Source organism: Periplaneta americana, chromosome 16 (assembly GCF_040183065.1).
Source record: "Periplaneta americana isolate PAMFEO1 chromosome 16, P.americana_PAMFEO1_priV1, whole genome shotgun sequence".
In the NCBI taxonomy this organism is placed as follows: Eukaryota; Metazoa; Arthropoda; class Insecta; order Blattodea; family Blattidae; genus Periplaneta; species Periplaneta americana.
The window spans coordinates 101374129-101390616 of NC_091132.1; the positions used below are offsets into that span (position 1 = coordinate 101374129).

The following is a 16488-nucleotide window of genomic DNA, read 5'->3' on the forward strand; positions in this document are numbered from 1 at the left end:
CATTTTAAGTAGATTCTTAGGTCATCAACATCCGCCCCCTAGTTATTATTAAAAGAAGAGAGAAAGAGAATAGCTCTCTCAAATTGCATGACCTTACATCAGGTCTCTTGTAACTAACAATGAATCCGTTCCTGATCACTCAGTGTTCATCGTGAAGTAATAGCTACAGTACCAGTATATGTTTTTTTTTTTACGTACCCTCTAAGAAGTCTTTCCTGGTTCAATGACGCTGCATTATACCATTGCAAATTTTAAGTAATTTGACTTCTATCCTTCTGCACAATATGCAGCAGAAAGTGGTCTCTTAGAGAGCATGTTTGTTGAAAAGAGGAGAATAAATAATTACATAGATAAGCAAATCATTACATTCATCCTAAATCATCAGAGAAATGCAGAAAAAAATTATTTATATTGGTGGGTACTTGACTTGCATCAGCCACCCATATGAAGCCAGTTTTACAGATCAATTTACCGACAGAGTCGTTGTCCAGGGTGCACCATAAGAGGCTGGTCTACACTACACCCGCGATAAGATGATTATGGAGTTAGTTAGTGGGGTTTAAGAAGGGCGCGGCAGCTACTATGGCTATTTGCGCCCTTATCTAAAATTCTTCACAAAACAAACACAATACAATAATCAGAATGCTAAAAAGAATAAAAAAGCTTTGTCACGGTTAAAACGAGGTACACAAATGCAGTTTCAATAACGTAAAGCATCAAAATCATAAATATGAAAAGTTCTCAAACCCTAACTAGATTGAAAAACAAACAATAAAATAATAAACCAAATGCCACCAGATACAAATTATCTGGCGTATTTATAAAATACTCGGATGTAAAAAGTCCGAATTGTCAAGTGTGTTAAAAACATATATAAAATAACGAATGTAACCTCCGGATGTAAAATATCCTGAGAATAAGTAAAACGGGTCAATAAAAAACTAAATCACCCTGTCAAGTCCTGTATTCGATAAAAATCTCAGAACTGCATTTGTAGAATTAAAATCATTTCCAAGAGAGTCACGTAGAGTCGACCGAATTCCATCTTGTCGACGGACACGGTCATATTTTCTATAATGCAATAAAAAATATTCCACCATAAGTGGAACACGGCATATATCACACTCAGGCTGAGCCTTGCTACGAAGGAGATGGCCATTTGTCAGATGACAGTGGTCAATCCTCAACTTCTTCATGTCGTGACGCTCTTGTGGACGAACCTCAAGTGCGGACTGTATTCTTTACCCTGCGCAATTTATTTTCCTCTAGTGGAGACCATTCTCCTTGCCAATACCACCATTTTGTATATTTGAAATAATTTTGCATGTCTTCCCACCTAACACGCCAATATACAAGAGTGCCATTAATAGCACCATCTTTCCCTGCAGCATCTGCGGTCTCATTCCCTGGTATTCCAACATGGCCAGGAATCCACACTACTCCAATCTCAAAGTCAGAACTTAGGAGTGTGTGGAATAGCTATTGGGTTCTTACCACTAGGATCATCGGAATGTAAATCTTGTAGAGACTGAATGGCACTTAAACAGTAGGAGCAGATTACATATCTGCTCTGTGGTTGTCTGATTAAAAACAATAAGACCCTGTAAAAAGCATACAATTTGGCACTGGTATATTCGCTCAATTCATAACTAAATACCTGTGCATTTGCAACGAAGTAAGAATCAAAACAATCATTTACCCGGGATCCGCCAGAAAAAGCTAAAGAATAATTTGAAAAACGTGATAAAAGCACAGTCTAGTATATACAGTCACGAAGCTTCATACTTACTAAATATGCAAACATAGATAGTTGAAATATGCATCCATAGATTGTTGCTCACCACCGGGATCGCTACTATCGCCTCATCACGGACATTTTCCCTAGCAGACCATGAATTGTACTTTCGATATCGTGTTCTTTTGAAAAAATTAACACCTCCCTTCCACTATTGAAATATGAAATTCATAAGGTTGATGTATTATTTTCATAAAATATATATTATATTCTATAAACTCACCTTCCTGGATCTTTCGGAAGAAGGATAACTCTAACCTATTTTTCTTACAATTTATAGTACTACAAACGTCTCCTTGTCCCATATTATTATTCAAATTATTGCATTTTAGCCATTTACACTTATTACAACCGATAACGAACATTTCACAGTTTCCATAGCTTTTCACAAAAATGCGAAATACGGCACAGTCAATGCCCTTTCGATCTAGACCAGGCCGTAATGTTTGTTCGGGTTTTCTATTTCAGTGTATGGAGCTCAGTGAAATATAATATTATAACTTAATTGCTTATCACTGCTAAGCTTTATCTAGTGTAATGTGTCCGTAAGTTCCGTTTACTTCTTGTTGCATAATATTTTGCAGAAATAATTACAAAACTGTGTTATTTTAATGTGAAGAGAATTTTATATGTTAACATAATCTGTTCGCGTCAACATTTTAAGTTTAGAATGGAAGCTATTTTGAGGTTTAATAAAAAAGAATTTATATTGTGATTTCAATTTAGCACATCTGCCTTCCTTAATTTTAGACAAATATTTACCATACCACTCCTATGAAATTAGTATACGTACAATTGTGTTACTTCGTCTCTTAAGTAGTAGATAAATACAATAATTCAGTACTCAATTGTAGTATTAAAATACAGACAAATTGAATGTCCTGGGTATCATACATGACATTATGCTTAATTATAATGTATAATTGCGAATATAGGAATATAAGTTAAATATAGTAAACATAACCTATAATTTTCATATGAATGGCAAAGCATTGGAGATCACTAAATTTAGACAGAAAGGGGCAACAGGTACAGTAAACATAACCTATAATTTCAACATGTAATTATTGAATCGTGCATGAAATGAATGTAGAAGAATTTCGCAATATTTAATCGAAATAAAGGCAAGTATTACACATACGAACAACGTAATTTTCACACCATAAATAATATTACAGCTTAACCCACAAGTGAATTATGTCTGAAGTGTCTCATAATCATTGTTTTAAATTTTAATAATGGAATTACACTACAATTTAGAGAAACATATGTTACTGTTTATGCATTCCAACTAATTTATATGTTTGAAACGCCCCCCTTCGTGATCGGATTAAGCGAGTTACATGGTCTGCATTACGGCCTGTATTAGATTATGATGGCACAGTCTATTGTTCCTAGTACTCACAGCGTTCCAAGCGGCTAGCAACTATAGCGAAATTTGCAAAAAAAATCATCCCAAGCTTCGTGACTGTATATAGTAGACTGTGATAAAAGTTCACTAAAACGAAGTCTATAATCAAAAGCTAGTATAAAATTATTAAAACTTTGGATCAGATTTACATCAAACATGGGACGTCGCATAATCCACGGTGGAGTACTAGTATGCTCCAGTGTGCGAACTGATGGTAGATGGATGTCAAGCTCAGAAAGCAGTTCACGAAATCGCATGCCTGATGGACGAAGTCTGCGTAGATTTTTACTGAATCGGACGTAAAAAGACGAATGATGGAACGAGTCGTAAGAATTGTGTCCAGGCAGTGAGTGCAGTTTAACAGCATATGAGCGCAAGACATTACGTCGCCGATACAGGGATGGTTCTCCTGCTTCACATTAGAGGCTCACTATACGACTAGTTCGGAAGGCCCCTGTGGAAATTCGTATACAATGGTGATGAATAATATCTAATAGACGTAACTTCGATTTATTTTCTGAGCCATAACTGAAAGAGCCATAAACCAACTTTGTTCGTATAAGAGCTCGGTAAAGGCGTAAAAGTACTGTGCGGTCTGCACCCCAAGTGAACCCCTAACAAAAGGCGTAAAGTATTTAAGGATTTTTCGCAAAGCTTTCTCAAATCACGTATATGCGCCTCCCACGTTAATTTATAACCAAAGATAAAGCCTAGAAATATCGCAGTGTCTGTACATTGCAAGTCCACTCCATTAAGACGCAGTTCAGGATGTGGATGGAGTCCAAGTTGGTTGTAAAACTGGACACACTGCGTTTTCAGAATCGAGAATTTAAAGCCATTTTGCGATCAGCCAATTCTCGCAGTACATTGATGACCAGTTGCAACTGTCGACCGATGCATGGAAGATATCGGGAGCTGTAATATAAACTGAAGACATCAACATACAACAGAGAAAATACTCAGTTACCCACACAGTGGGCAATTCCATTGATCGCAATGCACAAAAGTAGAACGTTTAATACAGACCCCTGCGGAACGCCGTTTTCTTGGAGATGTTCGTTAGAACTTGGAAATACCGTCCTGCCAAGAACTTCGCAATAAACGTTGGTAGACTGCAACGAAGTTCCCAATCTAGCAGAGTTTGCAGAATGTCATACCGTCATGTGGTATCATAAGCCTTTTCCAGATCAAAGAAGACCACCACAACATGTTCCTTTTTGAGGAAAGCATTTCTAATGGCGGTCTGCAGCCGAACAAGATAGTCTACGGCTGATCTGTGCTTACGGATCCCAAGCAACCCACCCTTCAAACTGGGCATTATACACCTAACGGCAAGTCGTACAGCAGAGACGAGACGCAATTTTGTGCCTCTGCCACGGGAATAACCGCCCGTGGCTCCTCATTCTGCACTGAACATTCCCAGGACTATCCATCTCCCACAAACCGATTCGTAAGAAGCTCGCCCGACCGTAAGCCGAATAATCCGAGCCCACAAAACTTCAGGGGACTTGTGGCTGATTACATCGCATAACCCTTTCGTCAACGGTAAGATGTCGGAGCGATTTATCCGCCCCAGCGAGCATAGTCGATTACCTGGTCGTCTAAATGGCCCCGGGCCCCCATTGGGGCTATACGTGAATATACATGACTTCTGGTCTGGGCTCCGCACTTAGACTTGCATTTAGGGGCTGTGTGAAGGGTCCACTATTGCTTCGTTGCTATGCGCCCTGTCAGGCCACAAAATTCGGAAGTCGCGCTCGAATCCGTGAGACAGAAATAGGAAAGATCCCTGCTGGTGAGACGGGATTTATAAGCCTAAGAACCTTAACCTAAGACTGAATATAAATAACTAGAAGAGGAAGAAGTATGTGGCCTTACCAGACAATCTTAACAAATCTCGTCATACAGTCGGACGTGGCGAAAAGAAAACAGCAGGGATGAAGAGATGAAAATGACTGTGATGATGTGGTGGGCGTTCCACATTCAATGGTTTCTGGCGGAGAGAAATATAGCGATGAAGAAGAAGAGAGAACTTAAAATGCTGTGTGGTGATAGGTTGCTATATGAGCGAAAAGAAATGCACGAAAGCCACTATTGCATCCCCCGTTCACCAACTTGGAGGAACCCACCTCGACCGGATAGTTATGGAGACTTGTTGGGATGACAGAGTGGAGCCGGAGCTTCCAGGAAAAGAGCCTGTGTTACCTGAATCACGATACAAGTTATAAATCGAGAGTACATAGGTGCTCGAACCCAGGTCCACAGGATTATAAATCCAGCGCTCTAGCCGCGAGATTACCGTGGCGGAATGCAGCAAATATTTTAAGAGAAAATAAGAAAAAGAATCGCTTCTCGTCGTCGTAAAATTCTATAATTAGCAGAGGCCAGACTCATACGTCAAAATCAAAGCTGCCCATTGCTGCCAACACAGCTATGACCTTGATCTTGGTTGACTAGCAAGCAAGTGAAACAGTAAATAGCTCGCGTTTTCTTGACACCAGCTGCAGAAATGAAACGCACTCGGATATGAGAGAAAATTTGGAGCTAGATTTCAACTTTTTAAACAGTATTTTCCTTGCTCTTTCTATCTAATGATATTCTATTTTAGTTTCGGTGACTTAGACTCCTTCTGTTTCGCCACTGCCGAAAATTGGACATTAAACGAAAATGAACTACATGAGAATTAGCATTGCACATTATTTCGAGGAAGACTCATTATTCATAATTACTGTATATACTAAGTGGAGATTGATCTCTTCCTAGTAAGAGACAAACACGTTGCAGGTGAATGCTTCATGTAGGCCTACTGGAGAGCTTTTAATGAGTAAAACCATGAACTGTTTCAGTGGTCATAAATGAATGGGTGAATGAATTCATGAATGAATGAGTGAATGAATATATCGTTATGAGTATGAAATTTCGTAATTTGTGAGGCATCTTTACCATTTAATGATTGAAAGAAGTATATATTCGGGTACTTCCAATTGAAATTTACAAATGCACAGTTCTGCTCGCTATCATTCTAAAAGAATTCGTAGGTGCATTTGAGTCATTCCACGTCAAATCGCACAGCAACAAAACACGACCTTCTCGTAAATGGTCTAATTTTTTTTCGTGAATTCCAGACATGAAATAAGGGGAGCCGTATTGTTTTATTTCCACAATTATGAATTATTTAGTTATGACTGTTTGAAATTACGCAAAATTATGCGCGCACTGTTTCATAAACTGACTTGAAACTCTGTGTCTACATATAATTGAGATCTGGAGTTTGGCGCATTTGGAAGACTATTTACATCACTTTTTATTACTTCAGGCCTATCACAAATAAATTTAAAATTTGACTTAATGTTTTAATTATTTCTTTTTCAAAGCAAAATTATTACATTAAATAGCCAAGTTAAAAATCTGAAGAAAAAAAAAGACTTGTTCCCTGATGTATTATCTGTAAACTACTGCATTTAGAAATGAGGGATCTGCATTCATACATTTGCAACAATTTATTTTCCAGAGGCATGCACGCGCTCGCAATCTTCAGCTAATCAACTGCTTGCGGCCTTAGGCTAGAAGGCTGGGCGCGGAAAGTTTTACGAAATCCCCCGTTGCATAAAATAACTCATGTCGCCACACTAGACAACAAATGCATTCATTCATCGAATGATTAATACCTTAAGGAACAATAAATATCTTATCTAAAGTTATTTTATTATTGTAAGCTCAGCTAAGAGGTGGAGCTGTTCACATTGTTCTATATAGCCAAGTGTTTAACGATAGTAAGACTGGATAAGACAGTAGACTTTATGGCAGTAAACAGATGGCAGGAGAAAAAATATAGAAGAGAAAAATAAACAGTGAGGGTTTGAATTTCATGGAGTGACGTGACTTCTACAACATAAGTGATTGTAAGTATCGCGTAATATATAACAAGTCTTAAAACCATTTGACCTTCCTAATCACGTTAAAAAAAAAAAGTACACTAAGACGCGTAAATCGCGATTTATTGATAAAGCTCAATTTAGCGGAATCTTTGAATGTGCGAATATGTGATTCGTGCCGTAAAAAGTCTATCAACTTCCGGATAGGCCAGGTGGAACTATATGTGAAGCCAGTAGTTCTTGTGATATTAATAAACATGAATCAAATGAACGTAGTGCGGACAGAGAAAGTGATTATCCCAGTTCTTCTTCTAGCTGTTCTATGCATACAGCGCTAGAAATCAGTAATATTGAGGAATTAAACAAGAGATTGATGTCAATAGAATCTGCTATCAAGAAACGAAAACTACAACAAAAAGGATACCCTTGTGAAAGTTACAAAAAGTAAGAGGCTCCCTGGTAAGTAAAGTTTTTCATGTAGAAGATGCGTCGTCATCTCTCAAAAGTGAGCCATTTTATTTTTGGCGCAATGCAAAGAAAATGTACAACCTGAAAATTACATAGTTATTGCAGAGTTTTCTTAAAATTATTCTTTTGTAATACAAGATTATAGATTACAGAATGGAAGAGCAGAGAATACCAAAGAAAATTTTGGAACGAAAGATTTATGGGAGGAGACCTGCTGGAAGACCTAAAGATAGGAAGATTGATGCGGTTACGACTGACTCCAGACTCTTCTTCGGAAGCTCAGCATGGAGAAGGATGGCGATGGATAGGGAAAAATGGAGGAAGAAGCTAGAGGAGGCTAGGGCCCAACATTGGGCTGTTAGGCCATAGTAGTAGTAGTAATACAGGATTCAGTATAAGGTATGCATTGGAACAAATGCCAAGCCACAATACATCCTTTCGTAGTATATTTCAAAGAAGGTACAGAAATTCGTCACAAAAGTATTGTTGTCAGTAGATTGAGAGTGGGCCTTGAAAAGTTTGAGGAGCTAGATATTGTGGCTCCATATTATAATTTGTTTAGATTGTTCAAATCTTTACATAAAATTTTCAAGTTGTGTGTTTTAAGTGTTATTTTGTTTCTATTTTAATATTTCAATATTTTAGTGCTATCTAAGCGTTTGACTAAGAGTACACGCTAAATAAATTGCTTCTGCATTGCTAGCATAATCTTGTCAGGTGGATGTCAATGAAGATGACAAGAATCGACAAAAACGAAAACGATCAACATCAGGATCTGATAATAGTAAGTCTTCATATATTTCTCCAAATCCTTTTGAACCATTATCAAACTTATCAGAAGATGATGACACAGAAACTATGGATCAGAATAATAGTTCTAATCAAAAATCAATAAAACTTCCTCTTATATATATATATATATATATATATATATATATATATATATATATAAGATGTATCAAACATAAATGTAATTCTTTCCAACTTACGCACACAAAATGTTGATAATTTTAAACACTTTACTCCGGATAATAGGAGGCTAAAATTTTCTTTTGAATCTGTTGAAGGCTACAGAAATGCTATCAAATATTTTGAAATGCATGAAGCTGGATATCATACATTTCAAATGAATGAACGCAGTTTTCGAGTTGTGATTAGAGGCTTACATCCTTCATGTGATACCAATGCAGTTAAGAACGAGTTGCGTGAACAAGGATTTGAACCTCTGCAGATGGTTCCAATATACCATCCTATTACTAAAGTACCTTTACCTTCATTTTTTCTAGACCTTAAACCCAACGTTAACAATGATACGATATATGATTAAAATAGGTTTTACTATGCTGTGACAAAAGTAGAGCCTCCTAAACCTAAGAGACACATTATACAATGTATGAACTGTCAGGGATACGGTCATAGTCTCCTTCAGGCCGGTGGAGAGGAAGGACGCATTCCTACGCAGTGGAGAAAAGGTTAGAACAATGGGCTGTGAGTTGGAGTTGTACCAGGCTAGGATAGGCAGTTGGGCGGCAAGGTCAAGGATGCAGCGGGGAGTGAAAGGGACAGCTTTGGCAGGTCAGTCTAAGTGTCTCTTCTTTCACGTAATGATTGCAATACTGCTAATTATTGGTGGTATTGAACTAAATCCAAGACCTGCAAGTGGCAACGAGACAACCAATGTCAAGTGTGGGAGTTGCAGAAAGAACTTATGAGTAGGTGTGCTATGCAACCAGTGCGAGAAGTGGTTTCATCTGACTTGTCAGAAGATCAAGAGGGAACAGTTAGTAGAAGAAACGTAGGTGTGCAAGGTCTGAGGGAACGAGGCAGGCAATAGGGAGCTCAACGATCTTCGGAACGAGGTGAAGAAAATACGCGAGAAGCTAGAGAAAGCGGAGCAACGAATGAAGTATTTGGAGGAAGAAAATATGTTGTTGCGACGGGAAAAGGAAAATGGCGAAGAGAAGGAAAAGAAGAAGCATGGTGCGGCAAGCGTTCTCATCGGAGATTCCATCATTCGTCACGTAGGAAGTCTACAACCGAACTGAGTGTTACCTTGGGATTAGAGTGAAAGAGATGAAAAGCGTAATCGAGAATCAGGAACGAGGGGACCTGGAAAACACTGCGCTTCACTTAGGAACAAAGGATTTGCGAAGAGGTGTTGATTACATCATGGCTTGGTGATGGAAACGAAGAAGAAATATCAGGCAGCTGGGATCGTCATCAGTGGAATCGTCAGACGGAGGGACGTGAACTGGAGAAAAGTGGGTCGTGTGAATAAAGCTTTCGAGTGGGTAGAGGAGTGTCTTGGTGCACATCTCGTCGATCCAAACTCCTGAAAAGGCGACATATGCTTTGGAAGAGACGGAATTCACCTAAATCAGAGGGGAGCTGCAGAAATGGGAGCCCTCTTCGCGCGGGTAGTTTCTACAGCATGGGGCGGCGGAATCGAGGACCCATCAGCGGGCAGCGCGACCGAAGAACCATAAGCGGACGGCGGGGGCGAGGGACTACCAGCGGTCGGCGGGGGCGAGGGTCTACCAGCGGTCGGAGGGGTCGAGGGACTATCAGCGGGCGGTGAAGTCGAAGACTTATCAGCGGGCGGAGGAGACCAGCAGTGACAACGAGGTGACACGGAGATCCAAAATGTTAAAGTAAGGACAGGCCTAATAAGACTACTGCAGTTTAATTGCCGAAGTATTAGAAATAAACTTATTCCGTTTTGGACCTTGGTCGATGTTTATAATCCAGATGTAATAATTGGGACGGCATCATGGCTTAGGGAAGACATAAATGACTCGGAAATTTTAGGTCGGATTATAGGGTCTTCAGAAAGGACAGAAGTGAGAAGGGAGGAGAAGTTTTCGTTTGTACTAAGAAATAAGTAGCAATCTTCTGTGGATACATGAGGAAGTTGAAATACTGAATGTTCAGATAAGAAATGGGCGGGAAACCTTAGATGTAATAGCATGTTACAGACTACCTAGTAAATTAAACAATTTAACTTTGCACATACTAAATGAATATCTTAATACAGTATCCGAAGACCGAAACGTAGTAATTGCTGGGGATCTAAACCTCCCGAAAAGTAACTGGAACGGGATTTCAGGTACAAATTCAGACGCACAGACCCTTGTTAATGAATTGATCTGGCGTAAAGATTTCGCGCAGGTAGTAAATGGCTCGACGCGTGACATTGCCCTCTTAGATGTTAGCTACTAAGACCTATCTCTCTCTTTGTCAACTCTGAAAGTCTTCATAAAATAAGTGATCACAATAGCGTGTTATTATGAATCTTCTGGGAAAACACTGTAAATCCGAGGTCAAGTCCAGTGTCTGTCTGGAACTTCAAGAAAACCGATGTCCATGAATTAAAAACGTTTCTACGACAATAGCATGATGACTTTCTAAGGACTGAAGGAAATATCCAAAATGTAAATTTAAAAGTATAATTTTCGAGGCATTAGTAAACTGTGTACCTCCTAAAGTAACTAAGAAAAAATTCTGATCCAGAATATTACACAAAATATTCGGATGTAAAAGGTCCGAAATTTCAAGTATGTAAAGAACAATAACAAATATAAAACAAATGTAACCTCCGGACGTAAAGGGTCCGGAGCATAATAAAAAATAATAAATGAAAACTAAATCACCCTGTGAAATCCTGTATTCGATAAAAATTTCAGAACTCCATTTCCACAATTAAAATCATTTGCAAGAGCGTCACGTAGAGTCGGCAGAACTGCATATTGTCGACGGTCACGGTCATATTTCCTGCAATGCAATAAAATATGCTCGACCGTAATTGTTGAGCTAGATTCCAAAAGGTACCAAACCCAAAAAATTGAAAATTGAGTTGCAGATTGCAGCACTTCCATGTCAGTTGTTAGAAGCTGCATATAAAAGAATTGTAGGCATAACGTACCAAATCCGGGCTATACAAGTCTCTCTTAGTCAAACGCTTAGATAGCACTAAAATATTGAAATATTAAAATTCACATTTTTCCTCAATAAGTACCACATTCATCTTCATGTTGATGCCAAGACGTATCAAATCCATCTAACCAGTGACGTGACTATTTCTAGACATCTGACTTTCTGAAATCAATTATATCTGTCTCATTTTAGTTTCCCGGCAGTTTAAGTAATATTTGTGCTAGTTATTTTCTCTAGTTTTGCTGTTTTTGGGTAGGTTATAATATAGAGTGATACTTATAATGAAAATTGTCTCTGGCATATCTGATGAATATTCAGAAGTACTGGTAATCACTGGTGTCTCAAGAAAACGGCCAAAAAATGAAAGTATGTGGCACAAAAACGTGAATAAACAAAAGCGACTCTCAGCTGTGACTAAAGTGCCTGCCATATCTTACAAGCATAATACTAACATTTGCAAGGCAGCAATGCTTTCTGATGAAGATATAAAGAGTCTTCATGTAAATTACTGGGCTAATAAAAATTCAACAAGTCAAAGAAACTATTTAACAGGCTTGATTGATGTTTCCACTTCGCATAGTAGAAAACCAAATCAAGGGAAACAAGAGGGCAATTCCAAGGATACAATTATATCCTATTATGCCCGGAATGAAAACCATAAAATACTGGTTTATAGATCCATCTTTCTCAGCATTTTCAATATTGGTGATGAAGCATGCAGCAGGGTGGGCAAGGATCAGTGATATATGAAGAAACTGCATGAGGAAATTATCGAAACTGTGTTTTCTAAAGGAGGTGCTTTACATGCTTTAGATTATGATTTCGGATGAGTCAATTGGTAGGAACTGTTACAAAAGTGTGTGTCAAATGTGAAGAAGTTTAAAATTAGTGAGATCAAAATGTTGACAATAAGGCCTAAGTCTGCTTTAGTAGAACTCAATTCCGCCTATGCAGTACAACCAGTGTGTAAGCATAAACTACTTAAGAAAGGATTAAAATTTGAAAATATTTTATCTCAATTAAAAGAGGTTTCATGCATCAGCCACGTGCAGGAAGCAAAGAAAAAAATTTTTGAAGCTTTGCTCCTTACAATGGGATACAATGTGCAAGATTTGCCATTTTGTAAAAATGTCCTGCAATCTGCAAGTTTCTTTTGAAATAAAATCCTACGGTAAATCTACAAAAATAACATGAAACAGAGAATAGAAATAAAATGTTTTGAAAAAAAAAATTATATACGGTATTAACTACTATGTTATCCTTATTTTATGCCAAAACGTATCAAACCGTTAGAAATTTACTCAAAATAGACAAAGTAATTGTCACTAAAGCAACAGCCAGTTCTGAAGAAGGACGATAACAGACCGAAACATGTCAACAAGGCACGATAGATTTTAACACGATAAAGACATATAATACATATTCCGAAGAAATATTTGGTGTGGGAGTTAAGGAATGAGTATAGAACAGGTTTGCATCATCGTCAGAAAAAAAATATATAGTTACGGTAGTAGCAGTTAGTTTTTATTGTTTCTTGAAAAACACTGAAAGTGGATTTGGTACCTTTTAGAATCAGCTCCATAATTGGTACTTTGCATATCTCACACTCCGGTTGGGGTTCGCCATGTAGGAGATGGCCATGTGTCAGACAATAGTGGCCAGTCCTCAACCGGGTGAGTAAAACTTCTTCGTGTCGTGACACCCTTGTTGACGAATCCCAAACTCGGACGGCATTCTTTACACTTCGTAATTCATTTCCTTCTTGTACAGACCATTCTCCTTCCCATTGCCACTATATAAGTAATTTTGAATGTCCTGCCACCTCTCGCGACAATACACCAGAGACAGCCCTGACTGCAGCATCCGCAGCCTCAATACCTGGAATTCCTACATGACCAGGAATCCACACTACTCAAATCTCAACAATCAGAGATAAGGAGAATATGGACGAGCTCCTGGGTTCTTAACACAAGCGGATCATCAGAATTAAAAGACTGCAGGGACTGAATAGCGCTTAAAGATTCGGAGCAGATAAGGAATCTGCCCCGGGGTTGTCTAATTAAAAACCATAAAACTCTGTAAAAAGTATGCAGTACACTGGCTCAGTGTATATTTAAATATCTCTCTATTTGTAACGAAGGAACAACCAACATAAGGAATTAAGGAAAGAATGAAGCTACGTACAACAGTAGACATACTCTAAAGAATGGAGAAGTTTACAGTCGAGCCGTTCTTTTTTCCGGCAGCAAATCACACGACAGCTTCTGGTCAGCTGACACGCTGCTTCACTGGCAGTGGTTGTTGTCAAGGTTATGCAGACGACATACCGCTTCCCGCTCACGGTGGATGTTACTGCGTTGTCAAGTCTACCCTTGTACTCTTAACGAAGTTTTAGCACATGTCTAGTCTTAAACATCGAACGAAAAATTATTTCCTACGATAAATAATTAGTAATATATGAATACATAATATTATATATTATTGTTATTGTTGATCCTAGCATCCCAGGACACAGAAGACTTACCATGTTGTGCTATAATTGGTTTTTCCGACCATTTGAAGTAACGATTTTCGTAAATACAGAAACAATATTAACAATATTTTTAACTTATGTTTTGTGCAAGGTATATTCCCAGATGTTTTGAAATGTGCCATAGTAATTCCAACATACAAATCTGGAGATAAAAATAATTTAAATAACTATAGACCTGTATCTTTACTTCCAACATTTTCCAAATTGCTTGAAAAATGTTTAAAGAATAGATTAATAAATTATTTAGGAAAACATAAAATCCTCACTAAAAATCAGTTTGGTTTCCGCAATAATATTTCTACTGATGATGCTCTTATTAATGTTACTGGAAAAATTATCAATGAACTAGATATCGGAAACAAATGTTTGGGTATTTTCTTGGATCTACGGAAAGCTTTTGACACTATCAATCATAATTTACTTTTGGACAAACTACATACTATTGGAGTTAGAGGTATAGTTTTAAAATTATTCCAATCATATTTTAGTAACAGAAGGCAAATGACCAAAATTGAAGATCAATTTAGTGAATACAAATATATTGATATAGGTGTACCGCAAGGAACAATTTTGGGACCTATTTTATTTCTAATATATGTTAATGATCTGCTAAATATAAATTTAGAAAAATTTAATGGATCTATATATTCATATGCGGATGATACAGTAGTTATTTTCAGTGGTTTTTCTTGGCAGGAAGCATATAGAAATGCTAATATAGGTGCTAACATTGTTAAAAAATGGCTTAATTCCAACTTCCTTTCTTTAAATATATCTAAATCAACTTTAGTTCCTTTTTCGTTAACAGCTGCCAGTGTTCAAAATTTAAAATTTAGCGATAAATATAGACTAATAATACACAGTGAAAATTGTTTAGATCCCAAAAGTTGTAAATGTCCACCTTTGAAAGAAGCCACGTATGTCAAATATCTGGGTACCATTATTGATCAGAATTTAAAATGGCCTCATCACATTACTTATCTTTGTAAGAGGCTTCGTAAAACAATTTATAAATTCGTTAATCTTCGATGCTACTTACCTATTAGAGTTCTACGAAATGTTTATTTGGCCATTATTCAGTCTATCATTCAATATGGTATAATTGTTTGGGGTGGAAGTACAAAAATTAATCTTAGTCCGTTAAATTTACTACAAAAACGAATAATTAAAATTTGTTTGAAGAAACGTTTCGATTATCCAACTAAATTAATTTATTCTGAATTTAATGTATTTAATATTGAACAAATTTATAAGTATACGCTGTTAAAATTTTATCATAAAAATCGCAATAAGTTTGTATTACAGACACACAATTATGACACAAGACGAAATATTAATTCAACATTAGTAGAACCTAAATGTCTCACATCTGCTGGTCTAAAGCATAGCATAAATTTTGGCCCTCGGTTGTACAATGCTTTAACTAAATTACACCCAGAACTTCTAACATGTAACCCACTAACATATAACAAGAAAATTAGAAACGTGTTAATATCTTCAATTTGATTAAATAAATTTATAGCCTATGTGTATGAATTAATCAACCTATATTATATTTGTATTCTATAATTTTGAAATATATATTAGTCCTACTTTTCACGTGCGATATTATTCTTCTATAGTGTTAATATTATATTATATAATTCCATTGCCGCTGTAATTATATTTTAGTTCCTATTTTATTTTACTTATTTATTTATATTATTATTTTTTATTTTAATATTATATCTGAACTGCGACCGAGCACGAGCGCTGCTCATTCGGTCGAAAATTTTGTTAATACTACTGTATCTTCTTTTTATATTGCTTGTATTATTTTATTTGTATTTCTCTTTGTTTGTTTTGTAATTATATTTCTTTATTCTGTATTTGAAATAAATAAATAAATAAATAAATAAATAAATTACTAAAATGGGAGAAAGCTGTAAAATATAATAAATAAACATTTTTTGTGTGAATGAATAACTAAAACCACACATCCTGTAAATTAAGTAAAATATGTTAGTATTAAAAATTTTGTCATGATAAGTCATTGCTACATAAAAAAAATTACACGAAGAACCTTGCCTAAAGGTATTGTTCAATTTAGAGGTGCTACGCCTAGATCGCTACAATCATTGTTAGTACCTGCCGCCGCCATAGTTCTCAGTTTATTTTCTTCTTTGCCGGATTGTCCGTACTTCTCTGTCGTTATTTTAGAAACCGTGAACTTGTTCACATCACACGCATCAGCTGTTCATTGCATCACTTGCATTAAAGGCAATAAACTACTCTTATTTTCACGTTCATTTTCGAAATAATCTCTAATGCTAAGAATCATTTCTCTGCTTTGCGAACTGATGGTCATCCGACTCCTCCGCGGCATTATGATGCTGAAAACTCAGCGATAACACAGCACTAACAACAATACCGACTGATTGTTCGACAACCAGCTATTAGAACTGCGTCCGTTCACTATTGGCTTGACAGAGAT

General features: G+C 37.0%; 1 protein-coding gene across 3 annotated transcripts in view; it reads right to left on the reverse strand.

The window, feature by feature from the left end:
* LOC138690980 (calpain-B-like) overlaps positions 1–16488 on the reverse strand; it is a 173285-nt gene that overhangs the window by 107908 nt on the left and 48889 nt on the right. The window lies entirely within an intron of this gene.